The following is a 19,998-nucleotide window of genomic DNA, read 5'->3' as shown; positions in this document are numbered from 1 at the left end:
TTGAATGTTTCAGGGTGCTTTGTTTTTTTATTATAATGAACTTATGGAGGGAAGTAAAAAAAATGGCAGGTGCTAGCTCTTGCTCTGGTGCTGGCTGAATGAGGAAAGAAATCCACTCATGTCCCAAGGAGCAAAGTCACTGCCAAGGGCTCCTGGTGCACTGTCTAATAGGCATGAAGAAACACTGTTGTTAAGCCCCACAAATAACTAAACAAGATATTGTGCTTCCAAGTAAGAGCAGAACACTGTTGAGCAAAGACCAGGTGTAACTGCAGCAGAAGAATAGGCTCTGAAGAACACCTTGGCATGGTCTGCATTCCCTGTAACCCCTGTTTCCCAGGGACCAGACCAAGAATTTCCTCACAATCCTGTGTTGGTTGCAGAGCTGCAGCAAGAGGACCTGTGAACAGCAATATACTAGGAAGCCAGGAGCTCCCTGCTTGCCCTTCCCATACCGAGGTGTGCTGGGGTCACTTTGCATTACCCATATGGAGTGGATGCTACAGGCCTGGAAATCAGCACCAAGAGGAGAGCAGCCTCCCTGTGATGCTGCCGTGTGTGCTGCACATCCACACAGGACCAAGGGCAATCTGACTGTTTGCTACTTTACAGCATTGCTATTATTCTCCATCACATCAGCATCTTCTTAAGCCTGTGCCTATTAGTTTTTTGGCTTAATTATCACTTCAGCATTGTTTAATCTTCTTGAAGAGTTGATCTCCAGAAATAAACAGCTTGCAATAGAAAAATGTCTATCAAGGCTTTATATTCATATCATTCTTACTACATTTTATCAATGCATTTATTTTAATAGATAAAATCCAGCTTACAAAACCAAATTATAACACACATTACCATGTTCAAAATTCACATATTGACGTGTCCTGATCTTATCATGCAGAGTTCATTCAATATCCTTGGTTAAATGCTTTCTCTCATTTAAAGAAACAACTGGATTTCAGAAATACTGAAAACACAAAATAATTCTAGATAGTCAGTGAACTGTAATAAATATTAGTTTACAGTCAATCTGGCATTTATTTTCTGACTTCTCTTCCACCTACAATTTTTGCCTCAAAAAGGTAAAATTATCAACAGCAAATTTCTTTTTTTACATTTTAGTTCCACTGGTAAGTTAGTATTCGGCACTGTCTTGTACTGCATTTTAGAACAGTGTTGCAATGTAATATTAAAATGTAGCTGTAACCTGAAACAGGGGCTGGCTTTGGAGGATCCCAACTTCCCCATCTCCTAGTTTTTTTCATCCTGGACTTTCAGAGTTTAAAGGCAAAGGAAAGAGTACTGTTTCCAAAGGAGGAATCCTACTGTCCGTTTTGAAGACCAAACCAGGAAATAGACATGCAAAACTAATTCCTTGAGCTTAAAGCTAGAGAATCACTTTAATTCATCAATAGAAGGTTACAACTGGACCTGTTAACTACCAAGTGGTTGATTACAAAGAAAACTTTGAAGAATCTGGCAGACTTGTTGGCTGTGCAGGAGTAACAGCAAATCCAAGCTGTCCCTGGGCTCACACCTATGAAACAGAACCATTTTGATCTCACTTGCATAATGTGTGAATATATTGATCCTCACAGCGCTGTGTGAGGTCAGCAGCTAGTGATGTTTCTGTTTCACAGTTGGGGAAGACAAGTACCAAAAAGTCAAGTAACTTGGTCAAGAGAAAACAACAAGCAGGTAGCACCTGCTAAATCCTGCACTCTTGACCTCGCCCCATACCCCACACACTGGAGATCCCATGGTCCTCTCTGTCCTATAGAACTGGATAAAACAATCAGGCACTACAGGAACATGAACAAGGTGATGATGCTTACTGTTATAAACCAAGATCATGGCTCTCTCTCTGTTGATGTGTGCGGTTTTTATGACAACATGATGGCTTAGAGAAGGAACCATAGTATATATATATATATATATATTTTGTGAACAGCATGGTTAGCATCAGACAAACACAACTGCAAAGACATCCTGAGCTATTCTTACTTACAATATTTCTGATGAAAAGCAGACAGTTTAGTACCTGTAATTTTGCTTATTCACTCTCCTGCCTTATGTAAAATCATCGAATATCTCAAGTTGGAGGGGATCCATAAGGATCAAGTCCTGTCCCTTGCAGGATTACCTAAAAGTAAATCTATCTCTAAGAGCATCATCAGGTTGCTCTTTGACAGGTATAGTACCATGACCACTTCCCTGGGAAGCCTGTTCCAATGACTGACCAACTACTCAGTCAAGAAACTTTTCCTAATATTCAATCTTAAATGTGACACAGCTTTATTCCTTTTCTTCATGTTCTATTGCTGGTCCCACTGAGAGAGAAGACCAGCACATTCTTCTCCTCTGTTGCCACTCTTACGGATGTTGTAGACTGCAATGAGGTCACCCCTTAGCATTCCCCAAGCTGAACAAAACAAGACCTCAGCCGCTCCTCATGTGTCTTGCCCTCATGACCCTTCACCATCTTGGTCACCCTCCTTTGGACACTCTCCAATAGCTTTATATCTTTCTTATCTCATGGTGCCCAAAATGGCACACAGGACTCAAGGTGAGGCTGCCCCAGTGCAGAGCAGAGTGGGACAATCCCCTCCCTTGACCAGCTGACAATGCTGAGCCTGATGCACCCCAAGGCAGAATTGGTCCTTTTGGTTGCCAGGGCATACTTGATTCATATTCATCTTGCCATCAGTCCAAGCCCTCAGATGTCCTTCTGCAGAGTTGTTCTTCATTTCAAATGGTTGGGGATTGCCCAGTTCTCTGGTATATCCAGATCTCTCTCTAAGACCTCTCTACCTTCAAGGTAGCCCAAATTTTCTCCTAATTTCATGTCACTGGCAAATTTACTTAAAGTACATTCAACTCCTGCATTCAGATAATGTATGGAAACATTAAAGAGCACTGGCTTTAAAACTGAGCCCAGGGGAACCCCACCGGTGATGGGTTGGCCTGATGTAAACCCATTAACCGTAACCCTTTGAGCCCAACCAATCACCCATCTAGATCCCTGCTTCTTAGTCTTACATGTTGCTTCTTACTCTTTGCTGCTAAGCAGATATTTAGAGTGCATTCCCTTGCTTTTCACGAATCTCTGATAATTAAATCACTTTTGAGAAACTTAGATGAACATTGCAAATAGACAAAAATTTGCTTTCATTGCAGACTTTTTGTCAAGTGAATGTTTCTCCTTATGTATTTGTGTCCACAAATGCTATTATCTGCTGGAAGAACTACTTTTCCTGTTCTGTCACTCCACTGATCTTCTGCCCTTCCAGGTTCACTCACTACTTAATCCTCTAAGATTTGCCCATGGGAATTAATAACATACAACCTGTTCCAGAGTTATCCAGATGCTCTTTACATCCCTGGGATGTGTTGCACAAAAGATGCAAACCTGCATAAACCCTCATCAGCAGAACCCTTGCTGACAGAAGGAGAGAGCTGCTAACAATACAGCAACAGGTCACAGTGAGAGATCATTGCAATGCAAACATGTTCTGAGAAGTGATTTCAGCCGCCTGAGGAACACGCTGATAGTCAGCGCTTGTGCTACTCTTGAAAAGGCGAAGTACAGTTGTGAATTCCCAGCAGACTTCTAAAAGATGTTGAAATTATTTTATTCCAGGGCTTTGGCAACAAGTTCCTCTTTTTTTTAATAATAGTTCAGCAAAGTATAAACTAGCAAGGCTAGCAAGAAAATTAATTGGGCTTTTCTGGTTTTGCTATACTTTTTTTTTTCTCTAATAAATCAGTGATCCTTACAGGGTTTTTCTGGTCCTTCACAGATCAGACTGTTGTTACAGCAATGCTACTTGATCCACATACTGCTTTCAACATTCACATTATACTTGAAAATGCCAATCAGATTTTTGATTGAATTTTCACTATAAAAATATGATTTAAAAATAGTTTCTCTGAAAGGAAAACAAGACTTTAGGGACTAATAAAAGCATGTCTTCTGTAAGTCACTGAGTGATTAATTAAAATGAAGGAGGAGGGGAAATGGGGTATTAGTCAATTACAGACTGACTGTGAACCTCCAACATGAAGTCTTGAGAAGGTAATTGTAGTCCTACAAAACACTCAGAAGACAGTTCTAGAGAACAGAGCAATACTAATGCCGCTGGCAAGACCTCATAAAAGAGTCTGAATACAATGGTTTTAATCTCTCTTCAAACAAGAGTTTCAAACTGGAAACTTGCAGTGAAAGTAAAAGTTGGGAGAAAAAAAGGCATTATCTAACTGAATCATTCAGTTTGGAAATTAGATTCCTAACTGTAATAGCAGAATGAACACTTCATCTCACTGGAGGACTGGGAGCAAGAAATCAAACATAACAGGATGGAGTTATCTAAATAATGATACAGATGCCGTGTTTATGTTCATAGTGAAAAATTAAAGAGAGGCAGGGACTACTCCTGAAAAACAAGTGGTACGAACTGGCTACTGATCATGCTTGGGCTTAATCCCCTCCTGCAGTTGCATGACAGAAAAAAATAGTTGTAATGGTGTGAACAGAGGTGGGCAGAAAGCTAATAGTTGCCTATTAGAGATGTAGATGTATTTTACTAGAGTCCATCTTTTAGTGCTCCTCCTTGACCTCTGTCTTGCTTAAAGTATACCTCTCTAACCACAATTTCCCCAACCCCACAGGGGAAATGCTGTTTCTTTTTTCATCTTCTGAAATTGAATTTGCAGCACTGAAGCTGTTTCACATGCTTTACAACAGCATGAGAACTTTTGGATAGATGCTGAGCATAGCAACTGGGTTTCTGATGATGACAGATCTGTTCTGCTTGGTGCTTCAAACCGTGCATGGTTTGAAGATGGGAAGGTGTGGGCAGTGTGTGATGTGGAGGGTAAAAGCTGACCAGACAGAAAGGATGGAGCAAAACTGCACACAGAACCATCAGCTCTGCTCTTGAGACAGACCTGCCCCAGCTCACACAAAGATAAACCTATTTTTCAAAGCTGAATTCCTTGGAAAATTCCTACTTCTCTTTAAAAGGAGAATACTGTAGGGAAGCAATGTGAAAAGATGAAAGGAATGCACTTGAATTGCTGTGCTGTACTGAGGCTTAGAGCAGCTCTTACAATTGTCATTCTCTCCCATTACTTTTCAAAATATCACTTCAAAATAATGAGTGTATAAGAATCCTGTTTGAGGATTAGGGCCTCCTGGTGCTGCACAGACACATTTAGAGACAGACTGTGTCTGCACAGGCATATGGCTAAAGCAAACTGGAAAGGTTTCTCCTTGTAGTGCAGTAAGTTACACTCGACACATAATACAAATTATGTTTGTCACTTGAAAGAGAAAAAGAGAGTAACAGTTTCAGTTCTGTCTTTGTCATTCAAAAATATTGACAGCTTTAATGCTTTGTATTATCTTTAAGCAGTCATGCTGAAATTAAATGCCAAAATAAGCCATGTACTTGCCAGTCGATGTGGAGCTCTGAAACGTGCTAGCTGCTTTGTGGGAGGAGAGAGGATTTCGTCCTCAGGGAAAGGAGATTTTCTGTGCTACAGAAGTGGCTCTGTGGCACATTCCTCTCTGCCTAAACAATGTGACTCATCTGCTCTCAGTCTGGAGCTCTGCAAATTATGGTATTGTAAAAACATGCAAAGTTCACACTAAGTTCACAAAGCTACAAAAATAAGCTGTTGCCCGAGCAATGGATGATCCAGCAAGCAGAGCTCTGTGTTGGAATTCTGCACTCCTAAAACCCACTCTTGAAAATGCTACTGATTTTTGAGTGCCTTAGACAGACTACATTCTCTCTTAAACCCCTTTTCCTTCCCTGCCCTTGTCTTGTTAAACTCCACATGCACGATGTCTCGAAGGTGAAGTCTGTGCTAGCCATCAATACTAATGATCATTTTTTCAAAGCTCACCATCTCTGTAAATACTATCTTCTCTTCGATCATGACAGACCCTAACTTGGCCTGTTCAGAACCATTCTAAATGCTGCCATAAGATCCTTTTTCCAGCTCATCAGTTGGATTTTATTATCCTTCCCTTCACACTCCCAGCATGGGCTTCCACTTCCTTGCTGCATCTAATAGAGGCTTGTTGACACTGTCAACACTCTCCATGTGCTGTCCTCAGCCATTATCTCTAATTCAGTGGCATGGGAGATTTTCCCTCTGAACAGCCAATGCTAAACATCCAGATAATCCTTCTGTGCCTTTTCTCATGCTGTATGTAATGCTAGGGAGAAAGTTTCCTTGACATCTGCAAACTAGCTCATTTTTTTCTCCTAAATGCTCAAAACTTTTTATTTCCATACTATATATAGGAAAACAACCAAACCTCCCAGTTTTGCCTCCTTGTATGCTGGTTCCTTTGCCTAGCCAGCATCAGCTTCTTGTTTCCTTTTGTTATTCAGCTACCCACTTGCCTCTCTTTGTTTTCCCAGGTTTTTCACCTTGACTGTAAGGTCTTTGGCACTGAGACAGCCTTCTGATCTGTGCTTGTACTGTGCTCTTCTGATGCCTGTGTCAGGCTCCCTGGGTGCTATAGCAATATGAGCAGCAAAGCCCTGGATGATAACTTGGTTTAAGAATCACAGGGGAGGAACAAGAGAGTGAGAGCCGAGAAATCTCCAGGTGTGTTTGCCTTTTTTCAGCCCATTCTACTGTGGAACTGAATTAGCTGAAGAATAAAACAACAGCAAGTCATGAAAGTTTAGAGTAAGTGCTTGAACCTTTCTCTGAACTCTGACACCTCCTCATGGCAGTTTCTGAGAAAGTCTAACCTTTTCCAGTTCTTCCAGATGTGCTTGCACAGCTGGCTCAATGCAGTGGGGAATTAGGCCCATACTGTGACATATTACCAATCGCTTCTCTATGCTGAAGGTTTTTAAGCACATAACATTTGATTTCAGGATGTCTAGTCCAAATCTTGATATTTACAAAGTACCAAGAACTGCTGCCAGATAAACAGAAAACGTGTAAATCATACTGAGTGGAGACAAGAAGAATGACTGCATGGTGAAGGCACTGGACTGGGTTCAGTAATTAATCCAAATAAATCATCAGGCATTGGGCTCCAAAGCATTTTCTTTTCACATAGACCTCCTGCAACTGCGACCAAATTACTCATTGCTTGGCTTTAAGAAAGTCAGAAAAGTTCTTACAGATTTCCACAGAGCCTGAATAGTTGTTCCAGTTATCACTGTCTGCTCCGTGGGCTGTGACTCACACCGTTTTTATAGGGAAAGTCACTTTTGCACATCTGCTCAGCTCAACAACTGGCCATACAAAGAAGTGTATATTGCTGCAGTAACAATGGTCTTCTAGCATTTAGTAGAAAATACTCAGTGGGAAACATAGAAATGGAATCTAAATGAAGATTTTAGTCTGGTTTTGAGTGAATTCTGCCTGGCAGTTTTCCTTACTTATGCACTGCTCTTGCTGATGGTGCATCTACAGCCTTTGGTAAGGATTTCTGTCCCACAAAATCTTCTAGGAATAAGCTCTGATTCTTCAACACAATAAGAATTGTCAAAAAATGTATTAGAAAGGAATCAGAGTGGACACAGTACTTGGATTACTACTAATGCTACAGTGGCTGGAAGTTTTGCAAATTACAGAGTGTTGAAATGTGTGAACATTCAACTGATTCCCTCTAACCACTTTGCTAAGCTTCATGCAGCTTAAAAGAATTGTGCTGCAACACTTCTGGTAGGTGCTTCCTGATGACATCAATATTCTTCTGAATCAAAATTAAATTATGCACTTATTGGAAGTTAATATCCCTGAAATTAATTTCAAAAGTCAATTTAGTATACAAGGTATTTCAAACAGCCATAGCAGTGTCATTGCGTAAAAAAAAATCCCACCCCCCCATCAGATCTATGTCTGCACTGTTTTTTCAGCTTCTGGTTAATAAAACATGATTAGGAGGATTCAGACAGTATGTCTAGAATGGCAGATTCAGAAGAAGTAAAATCAGTTTATAAAAGCCTTTATTCCTTTGCCATTTTCTGATAAATTGGCAACACGGAAACCTGTAACATACTTCTGACCTTTTTTCAAAATATAACTAAGACCTTCCACAGAGAGACTGTTATCTCCAGTGTAACATTTAAGCACAATCACCTTCATTTTTTACAGTAATTAAATTTCTTAAATCTATCATTTTATCCAGGGTTACTGTACAGCCTTCCTAATGCAGAGTTCTCTGCCTTTGATCAGTAAGAGAAAAGAAATGACAGCAATACTGCCAGGAAACAGTAGCTGCCTGCATGTCACTTGATAGGTTTATCCTCTCTAAATATTATTTAAAACTATTTTCCACGTGGAGTCAGAAAGACAGCAAAGTCCTAGACATTGTTACTATTATAAAAGCAACAGCACGAGAAGGTGTCTTTCACTAGCCCCAGTAAATGAAAAATTAGCACCTATGCACCAGCTGCACCTTCGAAAACCTCTCCAAATGTCTCTACTTGCATTTAACTGTGCAACAAGTCCTGGGACAGTGTGGAATAAGTGAGTTTCACAATACATTTCTTTGCCAGATCTGGAAGAGGCACTGATAGTTAAACTCTAGTTGGAGAAACTAGTAACAGAGTCCTCAGAAAGGGACTGATGCCTCAGCTGAACACAGGATTTGGTTAAATTATTGAAATCCTCTGTATGAGGCTCCAATTCCCATCCTCTGCTGTTTTCCCATGACAACATGTGTGTGCAGTAGTGTCCAGGAATTAGCCTTGGACAGGCATTAAGAAGCTAGGAGCGCTTATTGTGGTCCTCACAACTAGTATTTTACAATACATTAGAGGAGGAACAAAAGAAGGGGACCTTGCTCTAACATACGGTGCTTCTCTCATGCCTCGTACCAGACCTGCTACAAACAGGAATCTACTCACAAGGCAACTTCCACGGCTGCAGGTAGAGCTACCTTTACTGTCTGTCTGTCTCCAGGACACTCTGCAATGATAAGGCTCTTCCAGACACCTCTGGGCGTTGCAAATGCCCTCAGCACCACACAGAACCTGGCCATAAGCGCTACAGCCCCATATTATATGGAAAAGGAAGATCATCAAAATTAATTAAATTTAAAATCTATATGCTAATATTCTTCCAAGGATGCACTGTTGCTCTGTGCCACATATTCCTTACATAACTATTATACAAGAATGCTAAATTTGCTTTGTATTTACTGGAAGGAGCAGAAATTGTTCATGGAGTGTAACTATTTCACTTCCTTTTTCATTTCATGGTCTTACAAACCTGGCTCTCCAAGACAGGAGTAACAAGTTGTGGTTGAAGACTAGCTGAACTATATGAAAAGAGTTTCAATACTTTGGCATTTTTTCACTACTTAAACAAAACAGCTTTTCGAAAACATATTCATCTTTAGTGATCTTTATAGGAGAAGAGATAAACTTGAAAGACCATGAAAAAAATTAACATATTTATACTAGAATATAAAGTTATGTTCAAAACAGTAACAATTTTAAAAGAGCTGAAATTTCAAGCTGTGACAAAATTGTAAAATCTCACTTTTTTTTCCCTCACTTCAACATGATTGTTATATTCAGGCACATGAGCAAAGAAAGAGTGTTTCTCAGTTGTTGAGTTTATCCATTGGCAAACTGCACATTTACAAACATAATTAAGGTTCCCAGTACTGCTATTCCTCAATTTAAATCAAGTTTCAAATCTTCGCCTTCAAAAGACTACTGATTCTCCTCTCTTCTCAAGTCCTGCTCCATGGTCCCTTCCCTTCTCACCACTGCTCCCTCATGCTCATACAGTCTCTTCCTCTACAGACAGCCCATTTTGCCTCCTTGTACCTCTCTGTGCCATGGCACCTTCCATTCATGCTTAGCTCAGCTCTCTTGCTATGGGACTTTCCCACAGTCCCTCCTAAACCCGCTCCTAAAAACATTTCTTGTAAATATAGTCTCCGGAAAAAGCACTGCCCTGTCCAATTCACATAAGACACAGTTCTCTATTCATAGAATCATAGAATGGTTTGAGTTGGAAGCAACCTTAAAGATCACCTACCATGGGCAGGGATGTCACCCACTTGATCAGTTAACTCAGGGCCCCATCCAACCTGGCCTTGAAGACTTCCAGGGATGTGGGACACTAAAGTTCCCTATCTTGCAAGTCTTTTAACTGGGTTCTGTTGTAAAATCTTTCATCCCAAGACCTGGGTGAGATGGTGAATGTCACGAGCAGAGGCATTCCAGCCTTTATGTGATAACATTCTAGAAAGAGATTATTCCTATGTCTACATATTCTACTGAAGAGGAAGCATTGCCTGTGCTCTGCTCAGCACTGTGTGCCAAGTCCTTTATGAATCCTCAGCACTCACACATATAGCTATCCAAACAGCTTTGGGGGAAGAAAAAGACTGTTTCTTCCTTCAAATAAAATATCGTGAAAACTCAGCGACCAAATTAAACATTAAGTGGACAAGTCACAAGAAGTCATCTTTAAACTCTTATTAAGAAAGTGTGGACACAAAAGGATAAGGAAGGGAACCATCACAGGGCTCCAACATTAGGAATTTTTTCACACTACTAAACCTAGGGGGAATTTCTTTCTAAAGAAAAGAATTCTGTTTCCATAGTAACTCAGTGCTAGGGCCCCCTTACAGTCCAAATTTAGCAGAATTATATGTGCAGCAGCATACTACTGTGCACTTGAGGCTACAATGAAACCACTAACCTCATTGCATTTGGGATGTCAGGTTGAATTTGAACTGGGACAGACAATATGTTGAGCAAGTCCAAGTATAACCCTAAAAAATAGCATCATGCCTTAAAGATGAGGGAGATGTTATAGGTGATAACAGGGCATAAACTAGCAACTCGATAATGACTTGAAATATCAAAAATTGCTAAGGAATGGGTTAGCATGTAAAAATGAATTATTTTTATCCCAGTCGTGACACTAATTTACTTACTTCTATGAAACAAGTACCTCAGTGACAGTCCTTTCCCCTGTACTGTATAAATTCTCAGTACAGAGAGGCTGTGCTGCCTTTATTCAGAAGAGAGGACACACAGCCTGTCCACAGTGGGATGTTTTACTACAGCTTTTTGAGCAGTTGTGATACATGAGGACAATACATTTGAGTCTGCAGAGAAATCTCTGCACCTTTCCTGGCAGTGCTTTGCTTGTGTTTTTGAAGAGGTTAAAAGACAAACAGCCCAACAAATAAAAGCACCCCCTGCTTAACCAATGCATTTACTGCCCTTAAAAATGAATGAAAGCGGGTATGGTAGCTCTGAAATGTGTCTGTTCTGTAATCAGTCAATAGGTGCTCAGCAGAGGCAAAGTGAAGTTCAGGTGGCAAGAAAATGATGGTAAGAGCAGAGGTGCCTAATGCGGATGAGGGTCATTAGAGAGGTGGAAAGTGCTGGTGCAGAGTTTTAACACCAAGTGCTGCAAGCACTGCTCGAGCGCGGTAATGACGATTTGAGCTGTAAGCTCCACGCGTTTGGCTGGCACAGATAAGTGGTCTTTCCCTGCTCTCAGCAGTACTCAACAGTGCTTTAACCATATTACACAGATTCTGGCCAGCTCTGGGGTATTAATGGCAACAAAGTATTGAAAAACAAGTGCTGCCAATTTTCCCACTGTGTCAGATATTTGAGAAATCATCAGCAAATTGAGAGCATCTAAGTGTCCTATGTGTCAAATAACTCTTTCAACCAGAGAGAAGTACGTTAAAACACACAACTTTCTTGGGTTGTTAGTTTTTTACATCATCTATTCAATTTCTGGATCAAATCTGCACACTCTTTGCCCTGTCTGATCACAGTATCATTTTGCTACACACTTTATCCTATGCTATCATGCACTGTATCTGCTCCAAAGCAGATGAGGGAGAAAATTATCGCCATAACCTTGAACAACAAATGAGGAAAAGCTCAACTTCCGATTTAAAACAAGAAATTACATTAGTTATTAGTAAGAGGCTAACTTCTAACTTTATATATGTAGAAAACAATTACATACAATAATCCAATGTATTAATACAGACTGCAGCTAATTCAAAGCTACAGAAAGTGCAAAATGTCTTGGGGGGCAAAGGTGTGTAAGTAGGTCAATAAAGTGAGACCACCTACTTAGACTGGCAAGCATTGTCTTTGCTTCAGTATCAACATTTCAACTGCTTTTTGCAGGAAATAAAGGAAAATAAACACACTTCTTCTGACCATCTTTCAACTGATTCCTAAAAAACCTGGAAAGACAACTAAAAAACAAATTAAAACTCATTTTAACACTTTTGCCTCCTTGAGAAAGACAAATTAAAGTACTTAAGCATAAGCCTCTTGTGAAACTGCTGAAGCTGCAGAGAAAACTAATTGGCTGAGATTTGCATATAAATATTAAATATTAATAAGGTTAATGTTTTGTGAGGTTTAATCAGGAGTGACTATATAGCAAGTATCTTAGTGTTTTGTCCAGAGACAAGGTGCAATGCAAGACTCTGCATCCATCCCAAACCAGCCGAAGGTGGCCTTTCTCCCTAATTCTGATCACAGCTTGGAGTACAGCAACAGGGGATGCAGCACAGACCCTGTGTGCCAGCTGCCTGAGTGTCTGGGAGCCTGTCCCACTCTTGGCACACTGCTAACAGAGAGAGGTTCCAAGCCTACTCATTCCCCTTCATGGAGATGTTTTGCTTCTTCTTACAGGGCTATGTCTTGGCACTCACTGAGAATTTTTAAGGGTCAACAATCCAGTCTCATGTTCAAAGCACTTAGTGGGTTACACACAATATGCATCTTGACCACTTAATTAGTTCAAAAGTAGCCTTTCCACAGCAAAGCCAGACTGTTTCACTGGCTCGTGTATGTTCAAGATCACTTTTTGTGCTGGGAGGGAAGACATTTCTGGAGAAACACATCAGTCAGGGGAGAACTTGGTGCATCAGCAGATGAGGATGGGCTGGAGACTGCTTCTGTACTCTGGCCTGAATGCTGACAGCAAGTATGTGCTTTACTGCTAACTCAGGCTTAAAAATGTCTAAAAAAGGATTTACATCCAAAGTTCTGGCTAATTGCACCATGAAAAGCATCCCTTAAAGGCAATCAATAAAAGGATTGAGTCTCATAACACAGACTAATCTGTTTTCTATTCCTCGCCTTCCCCTCCAGGGTAACCAGGCAGCAGATGCAGGGATTTTCCAGAAAACCTGCAGTGCTCCAGATCCTGCTTCCTGACAGAGGGTCATTCCCATGGAAGCGATGACTTCCAAGCCTCATGCACCAAGTCAGATGCCACCAGGCTGCCACTCTGTGCCTCCCCAGGACTACCAGGATCTGTGTGGTGAAAAGGGGTTTGCAGCAGTGGCAGGCAGCTGAGCATGAGATAAACTGTCATTGCTGAGTAGCTTCCATGAAAGCTTTTAACAGTGCACGCCTTTCCTTTCCCAAAGAGTTCTGACACCTGAACTGATGATATAGAAGAAAGTAAGTGACCCAATAAATCTGACAGCCATCTGCACAGACAATTTAAGAAAAACCTTGTATTATTGCCAGGGTGAAAACAGCAATGCAGAGTTTTCTTCATCCTTCCTTCAACTAGGGAAAAACCTAGGGGGTTTGAAGTGTTAAAGCTGTCAGAATTTTGTTTGAGAGGTGAAAATCTCTTCCTGACAGTGCTCTTCTGCCTAAAACTTGGCATAAATGAGCACGTAATTTTAAAAGGCTGTTTTCTAATGTAAAAGAAAACAAAACTATAAAAATGAGTCAGTCATTTGAAGATCAGATACCAGAATACATTTTCCTTTCCATCCAATCTTGTCCCAGGGCATATGAACAAGTCTCATTGCTCCCTACAGCTCCCTCAGGAGGGAAAGAGGTGAGGGAGGTGCTGACCTCTTCTCCCTGGGATCCAGTGATAGGACTTGTGGAAATAGTTCAGAGCTGCACCAGGGGAGGTTCAGACTAGACATAAGGAAGCATTTCCTTACTGAGAGCATGGTCAAACACTAGAACAGGCTTTCTAGAGAGAAGGTCAATGCCCCAAGCCTTATTACAACGTGTTAGAAAGGCACTTGCACAAAGCCCTCAATAGCATACATTAATGTGGTCAGCCCTGAACTGGTCAGGCAGCTAGACAAGATCATCCTTGTAGGTCCCTTCCAACTGAAATATTCTATTCTATTCTATTCTATTCTATTCTATTCTATTCTATTCTATGCTATGTTATGCTATGCTATGCTATGCTATGCTATGCTATGCTATTCTGATTGGACATTTATCTTGGACATCCACCCTGGCCCTTGGGATACTCCTCAGTAGCCCCCCTCTGTTCTCTGGAGGAGAACTTTATTTCAAACTCAGCTGCTATTGGAATACATACAAAAGAGATGATAGTCACAGAAATCTTTCAGGAAACAAATTACTGAGAATTTGTTCAATCTTTTTTATCTGCACTAATATTTATTTCCTTTTTCTCTTTCCTCAGGTCCACACCACACTGTTAGAAATCAGAAGTTGGCACGTGCAAATGCACAATTGGGCACCTACTTGCAAAGTGTATTGCAAACCAAATTGCCACCTGCATGTAAAAATCCTGATAAATATGTACCCTTCAGGTACATCGTGGGCACTGGCTGCTGAGCAGGTGCATCCAGTGGGAGTAGTGTGTGGAGGAGTCTCTGGACAGAAGTGGATATGGATGCATTGAGCATCAAGTGTGCACAGTGACTGTGATGCTTCGAGGAAGGATCAGACCCACTGCTCTTGTGTAGACCATCTCTATGTCTGTGAGCCCATGCTGACAGAAGATAGACAAATGTGTGTTTCAAATAATTTGCCTTTCTACGATTTTCATGAGTGGCTGCATATATTTAATTGTCCAGATCCTCTGTAACATAGAATCAGCTATTAATAGGGTCTCTGAAAAAGCATGTTTCAGCAGATGAATCCCATCTAACATTGTGCAGATTTACTTTTTGCTCTGTGATACTTGTGAGAGGCCAGGGAAGTCAAGAGTGTAGTCAAAGGTTATTGGTATTACTGTGAGATTACTTTACCCTGCAGGTTTTTAATAACATGGGGGCAATCTTATCCATAAGATATCATAACTTCTCTAATAGAGAAAAATCAAAAAACTTTCTGTTAAAATGAGCTAGACAGAGTACTAGTACTTCTCTGTAAAAATGAACAGAGTAAAAGAGCTAAGTATGCCATGGAAAAGCCTGTATTCAAAATATTCCCTGTAGCTCATGAACAAAGATCTGGGAGTCTGCAAAATTTGTTATCCAGACTTAATTTACTCTATGGTACCTGCTTTCTTGCAGACTTTGCTTCATAGTGGCTCTTCAAAGCCATATAATTTGTATGGCCACTTACTCCTTGCATGTGTTGAAGTAAGGTAGGTAAGAAAAGAAAAGAAAATTCAAGTTCTTCACAGAATAGAAAATTACTCAAGGGGACAGTGTTTAGTGGGAAAGTAATCAGAAACTGTAAAAGACCCTGTCCCAAGAGCTTTGTTGAAATGTGGCAAAGTGCTCCTACAATGTGCGTGACCCAAAGATGTTGGGATTGTATGCTTGCTTGAGACTGAATGACTGAATAAGAGCTGTGGAGACTCAGCATGTAGAGAAATCTCTGGTACAAGGATGCAGCTTTGTGAAGTGAGGAATGAGGTGACACTGGGAAGGATGGACAAGGACCCTTTCCTTTTAAGCCATCGCTTTCTCTGTAGAACCCTTCTATGTGAATAATCACTACATCCCTGACAGCTACAGGATCTGGAAACCTCTCCCACCATAGGGAAAAGAAGGAAAAGGATTGCACTGGTCAGAAGGCATCCATCACCCCCAAGTTGGCATGTATATGTAGCACAACAAGTGAAGATCCCAACTCCAGTATCTGGAGTGGCAGGAAATCCATGACAACACATTGGATTAGTTTCCATCTAGAAAGGAAACTCAGAAAACTGCAAGTGAGAGCTGTAGGCAAAGAGGGGTATTGGACATACCAGTATTTTGTGAACTATGACTGGAAGTTTTACCTTATTTCATGGGACATTATGAAAGCTAAGGTAGACCAGCTCCACAGAGACATTGCATGGCAGGATAAAGGAAGCCAGTTAATAAAAGGACTGTAGACACATTTTTAGGCAAAAAGAGATGGGAACATGCTCTGATTTTGTAAAAATGAGGCCCAGTTATGCACATATTTGGTCAGAGGAAACTCAAAATGTTTGTAGCTACTGATGTTATTAATAATAAAAGAAGCTGGGTCCAGTCCAAATTCTGGGACTAGAAAAGCAGTACATGCTGTGAATTGTGATGCTCTAGTTAAGGAATCAGGTGCATAATGTTTAGCACAGTGATGTTATGATGCATCTATTGCTTCACAAGTGAATAGAAGAACAATGGTCACCTTGCCTGTCAGTTACTGGGCCAAAGCTATTCACATAAAGTTAAATGAGTCCTTTGATAACGCCAATGAGTTGTATGTGTGAAGGGATGCTGGGTCATTAAAATGGAGGAAAGAACTTGCTTGAGAATTGGTTTCATAGGAATGAGAAAAAAGACCAGAGAAATTGTTGGAAGAAAGAAGGACATCTCAGGAATGACTAGATAATTAGCATCTGTGGAGACCAGGCACCCCAGGTCTTTGAGGGAATGAGAGGAAGAAACTCCTGGGGCAAGCAGGGTAAGGGGGAAGCAAAAGAAAATCCTAGGTCAGAAAGAGAATTTAAGTGTAGTCTCCCTAGATATTGAGAAAGAAGAACTCTGTCAGAACACAGCATCAAGAAGCAGAAATAGGGTTTCCTAAGCTTTAGAGGGGAAAAAACCCACCATCTGATCAAGGGAGATCATGGCAAGAAATGGAGAGGCTGAGGAATGGCTATGAAACCCAGGACCTTGAAAAGGACCTAATGAATCTGGCCATAGGGTACATCCTTACGCAGAACAGGATAGGTCTTCCCCGTCCTCTTCTAACATTAGCTGTGTTATACTCCTGAGAAATTAGCAAGTACAGTTTTCCACTGTAAGTAGAGAAATTAAATGATTTCCCAAGGCAAGTGTCTGACAATAGAGCCGGGGTTCAGGAACTGCGGGCTCTGTGTTCTGTGATCAGTTGAACTAATTATTCGCTTTCTCATGCAATTATTGCAGAGGGGAAAAAGAATAAAATCTCTTAGAATTCAGTTAAATTTTGTTCCAAATTATGTATCTCCTTAAAAAAGATTAAATTCAATAGAAGAAGGCACAGATGGAAATACAGGAGGAATCGAGATCAATATTTGGCATCACCAATTCTATAGATTTTGTATCAAGCAAAATGGTTTTGAAATGGAACTGACAGCAACTTTTTTCTTGTCTGGTCAGCACCCAAGTCTAAATTCTTTGTACACTTCAGTAATAATGTAATGAGCAACCCATACTACATAAAGACAGCCAGGACATCTTGATGTAGATGTAAATGCCAATCTTTTACTCCAGAGAAGCATGTTCTTACATTTAAAACTACTACTTCTCTAGTTCATTTGCAAACTGAGGTGCCTTTGTGGCTCCTAAATTACTGTGGGACAGATGGACTCAGGCATCTTGTCAAGAGCTTAATGGCTGAATAGAAAACATTGATCAAAGAGCTAGGATCTAGCCTTAATATGTTCAAAAGATTCAAATAGCTTGTAAAGGAGAGGGGGGAAAAAATTAGTCCTCTAAACATCCTGTATACATCACTGTCATCAACCTTTCCAGACTCTTTTAACAGATAGCTATAAATCAAAAAAATCCTAAAAAAATAGAGATGACAGATGAATACTTGTAAGTGTTAATTGTGATGGCAATAACTTTTTCTTAACCCTCAAAAATATTGCTGCTTAAAAAATATGCTAACATTTTCTTATTTTTACTACTTTGGGAAAACATAAGGTCGGAGTTTTTTCTGAGAAAAAGCCACTGTAGTTCCTTTAAGGAGTCTGAAAGGGAAATCATTATATAAAGTGTATTTATGGCACACTAACTCCAGTTTTAACCAAAGCTCAAAATAACAGAAGCACAAGTAGAAGAACTTTCTATTTTGTTTTCCAGAGGAATGGAATGTACCTGAAGGAAGACTGGAACTGGATGTATGTGCCCCCTCCTGTTCCACTCCCTGCAGCACTGCCATGCTATCCCACATCACCCTCACAATGCTCCTGTGCCATAAAAAAATACCGTGTCTGGACATTGTAGGGAGCCTGGGGAATAAATACACTGCACTAATCCTTCTCCAAACAGTCATTTTTTAAACATCTGCACAAAAACATTGACTGATTTAAAAGTGATCAGCAGTTTTAAGAAATATTTCTGCAATACACAGCTGTGCACAGCCGCTCTTGGAAGGACAAACTGAAGGAGAACTGTTGTGCCCCAACATTTGTACACACTGATGGTATATCTGATAGCAGACAAAACGTGTTACGATACAGCTCTGGAAAAGGTGCCTACGTGTAATCAGCGAGCCCGCAGGAATGAAGACTGCACAAGGGAACCACCAGAATACAACCAAGGTGGCATCAGGAATTTTTTTCACCAAGATACTGAATTGTAGAGATCATTGAAGTGAAGTTAGGACTGTGTTTCTGTACCTATGTTTGCAATATTCCCAGGGAGATAAAAAGCAATTATCTTCAAGCAATCTATAATTACCCATATAAGAGCCATTTTCCAGGTCTGAGCCCTCTAAGAAGCTGACAGAAAAAATCTCACAGAACACAAATCCTACAGAATCCCTATAAGAATAAGAAAAAAAAAATCATTTCAGAGGACATGAAAAAACACCGAAAATTCTTAGGGTGATGGGCTTGTTTCTAGTTTACTATATTATTATAGGATATATTCACAGAATAGAATATATTATATAAAATACATTTACTTTATTAATATATAATATATTTAGTCCTAAAAAGTGCAACAGGTGTCAGTCTTACCATAGTATAGATAGTCTATACCAAAGTATAAGTATTTAGTCATCATGTTCAGGTCTGTAAAATGAGAACCCCATCTCTGGTTTGCCTGTCTTAGAGCCACTGTGTGCACACAGAGACGTAGAAACCCCCAGAAAGCTGCAACCAGAGACTGCAATTAGCTTCATTAGCAATTGGAGGGAAGGGGCACAGAGGTCCTTTTGTGTATTCAGCACAACGAGGCTAAGCCAGACACAATTTGGTGCAAGCTCTTTCAGTACTGCTTGTTAAATTCCCCCTACACGAAAGATTAATTCCTGAAATTGGAGAATGGCCGGTCCGTTTAGGGAGTGCTTTAGGGAGTGACCTGAGTGACAAGCAAAGTGGCTGCTGGAGGTGACATTGCCTTGAAAAGTGAATGTCTTGGCCTCTAATACCAGAGAAAAAGCAATACATACTGCTTATTTTGCTTTCCCAACATCAGGGAGTATTTGATCTTATCAGCTTCCCAGAGACAACGCCAGGCATCTTATTGACCTCAGCTCTCAAAAGAGATGAAAACACATCCCACTTCTGCACCATGTCCTATATCACCACCTAAGCCCAGCATCTTTGAGTGTCCCAGTCTCTTTGCAACAGGAAATATGGTAAGCAGCATTACCAACAGGAAAGAGGATCACAAGCTTTAAAGTATGATTAAACAGGATAACAATTCCTCAAAGATACTAGATTGCATGAATATTCATCAGTGATTACACCCACTGTAAACTCAGATTCACATAAATTATAATGAAAAGGCAGCTAGCCAGTGACTGTCTACTTTTTATTGAGACAGAAAATCAACCATCGGAATTTGCATAACGGAAATTCAAAGATGAGCAAGAGCAAAGAAAATTTAGGAAAAAATGCAGGAAACACCTGCAACTCAAAGGTGGAATACACACGGCAATCCTGGCAGATCTGCTGGGCATGACCTGTGCCCCAAAACTGAACCAAACCACGACAACGATGAGCAACACAAGATCATTATTCAGAAAAATTACTTCTTCAGTCATAGTTTTCACTGAGATGGTTTATAGAATTCCCTTTCCA

The 19,998-nt window shown here is 40.4% G+C and overlaps 1 protein-coding gene across 4 annotated transcripts in view; it reads right to left on the bottom strand.

The window, feature by feature from the left end:
- Positions 1–19,998, bottom strand: part of DLG2 (discs large MAGUK scaffold protein 2) — a gene marked incomplete at both ends in the record, with an annotated part of 992,680 nt that overhangs the window by 680,256 nt on the left and 292,426 nt on the right. The window lies entirely within an intron of this gene.

This window comes from Coloeus monedula (genome assembly GCF_965178545.1).
Source record: "Coloeus monedula genome assembly, chromosome: 3".
NCBI classification, from domain to species: domain Eukaryota; kingdom Metazoa; phylum Chordata; class Aves; order Passeriformes; family Corvidae; genus Coloeus; species Coloeus monedula.
Note: the sequence above shows the minus strand (reverse complement) of the source record. Positions and strands in the feature narration are given on the sequence as shown.